General features: G+C 38.9%; 1 non-coding gene across 1 annotated transcript; it reads right to left on the reverse strand.

Annotated features, from left to right (window-relative positions):
* Positions 1–2,204: 2,204 nt before the first annotated feature.
* Positions 2,205–2,310, reverse strand: LOC112788130 (small nucleolar RNA R71). The gene has a single exon (XR_003195509.1). It is a non-coding gene; the product is annotated as a small nucleolar RNA R71 (small nucleolar RNA).
* Positions 2,311–2,586: the final 276 nt, after the last annotated feature.

Genomic DNA, 2,586 nt, shown 5'->3' on the forward strand with positions numbered 1-2,586 from the left:
CTTGTGCGTGAGCCGCACCGCGCGCGTCGGGCGTCCATTCAAGCATCACCTAGTGTGCGTGCGCACAACCTCCTGTGCGTATCCATGGGTAGAGATTTTTGGCAGAGTGTGTAGACGCACACGTCTGTGCATCCGCACAGGTGGACGCACATGCCTTCATTAAAATTTCACGTGACTCGCGATTTTGGTGGTTTGGGGGCCTATTTCTGAAGCCATTTACCTCATAAGGAAGGGAAAATGAAGACCATACCATAGGATAACATTAGTGTAGCTTAGGAGGAGTAGTAGATAGCTTTAGTATAGTTTTTCTTTAAGTTTTTCTTAATCTCTACTAGGGTTTGTACTAGGGTTTTTACATTCAAGTGCCATTTCCATTTTGATCTTGGATTTTGCTAGTTTCCATTGTAAGTATCTATTGTTATTACTCTTTATAGTTACATTGTTCTTACTCTTTCTTATAATTGAAGTTATAGTTCAATTTTACTTCTCTCTTGCAATTTCTATTTCTTTTTATGAATTTGATGATTGATGATTATTACATGCTTTCTTGAGTCTTTATTGTTGATTGAGATTATTTGTTGCTTTTGGTTTCAAGCTTTTTCTCATTTTTCCCATATTTAAGGTTTTTGCCCACCAAGTGTTTGACAAAATGTCAATTAGGATCTTGGGCTAGTTTTCTATCTCTTGGCTTTGGGAAAATGAGCAATTGGATTCCTAGAGTTTGAATGTCCAACATTTAGTGATAGTTTTGGATTGTTACTTGTTCTTATTCCCATTAATGCTATGTTGTTGCTATGGCAATTAGCAAGCAATTTAGGATTTGTGGGTTAAGAACACTTATGCTCATTTAACTTACTCTCCGATGTGAGGGTTGATCAAGTGAGATTGATCCATATTAGTTGTCATAGTTGTGGTTCCAACAAGGAAAGGACCCTTAGCTCACTCCAAGCCAAGATACCTTTTATGCTTCGATTTCTTCATACACATTTACATTAATTCCTTTTACATTTTACTTGTCTATATTTCATAGTTGCTTAATTAATTCCTATATTAGTTCATTTATTACAATTTTGCATGTTATTTTATTACTTTATATGTTTATCCCTTTATTGAAAACCCCATAATCCTCACAACCAAGATTACACACTCATTGGTCTCAAGTGTCCTTGGGAGATGACCCTGGGAATTGAAACTCCCGGAATTGAATTGGTTTTTTGAATTGTGACATATCCTTTGGATCAAACATTTGACTTGGGGATTAATCGTTGGTCTAGACTATACTTTCAACGATAGGATTCTAATTTGTGAAAACCTAGATCAACGGTGAATCACACCCGTTCTATCAAATTTGGCGCTGTTGCCGAGGAATGACTTTAACTGCAACGAGTGCTATAATTTTGGTTGTTGTGAATATGTGAATACTGTGAATATTTGGTTTTTGTTTGCTACTTGGCATTAATTTGTAGATATTGTTTCTATCTAGCTAGTCTTAGTAGTTGTTAATTATTTGGTTTGTTTATGTTTATTTGCCCATTCTTGTTTTGCTTTTCATAATTGCATGCTTCTATTGCTTCCTCAGTTGAATGACACGGTCGATTCCAAACCCGAGCCTGGCCCCTTTTGATCTGGATATAGAAAGAACTTTAACTCATATTAGGCAAGCTCGGCACCGGTTAGCATTTGTGAATAGTGAATCGGTCTTGCTTGAAGAGCACTCCAATTCACTATCACCATCAATCCGTGACCATCATTATTCTATTAATGAGGAAACCTTATATTCATCTGTAGGGAGTGCTAAAATCTCTTTGAGTGACTCAGGTGACAACACCATGGCGGATCCACCTCGTAGAATCACCTTAAGGGAAGCTGGAGCTCCTGATATTAACTTGCAACCGATACAAATCCGGTATCCGGCTTTGGATCCAAATTTTGAGCTTAAGACCGGCACAATCAACTTACTCCCCAAGTACAATTGACTACCCGGAGAAGACCCTCTTAATCATCTTAAGGATTTTCAAGTTGCATGCTCCACTACGAGAAGACATGGTGGAGATGAAGTAGTAGTTTTGGTGTTCACTTTCCCTTTCTCTTTGGAGGGAAAAGCGAAAGAATGGTTTTATACTCAACCAGGAGATGTGATTTCCAATTGGGAATTATTGCGTAAGGAATTTCTGGAAAAGTTCTATCCACCACAAAAGATGGACAAGCTGCAAAAGAAAATCTCTTGCATTATGCAACGAGATGGGGAGACTCTTTATGAGTACTGGAGAGATTCAAGAAGTTGTTGGAAGCTTGCCCTCACCACCGTATTGACGAGTTGGTACTTATTAGCTATTTTTGTCAAGGGATGAATCCCCAAGATAAGCTTTTTCTAAATGCCTCTAGTGGAGGATCCCTCACCAAAAACAAGACCGCCGAGGAAGCTTGGGAGATTATAGCGGACTTGGCGGACTCCACGCAACACTCAAGGGCAAGAAACCCACAACCAAAAGCTTTAAGTGAAGTTTCTCCTTCCAGAGATGCCATTTTGACCAAGACCCTCGGTGAGATGACATTTTTGTTGAGACAAATCACCCAAGGGCAACA

Source organism: Arachis hypogaea, chromosome 20 (assembly GCF_003086295.3).
Source record: "Arachis hypogaea cultivar Tifrunner chromosome 20, arahy.Tifrunner.gnm2.J5K5, whole genome shotgun sequence".
NCBI lineage: Eukaryota > Viridiplantae > Streptophyta > Magnoliopsida > Fabales > Fabaceae > Arachis > Arachis hypogaea.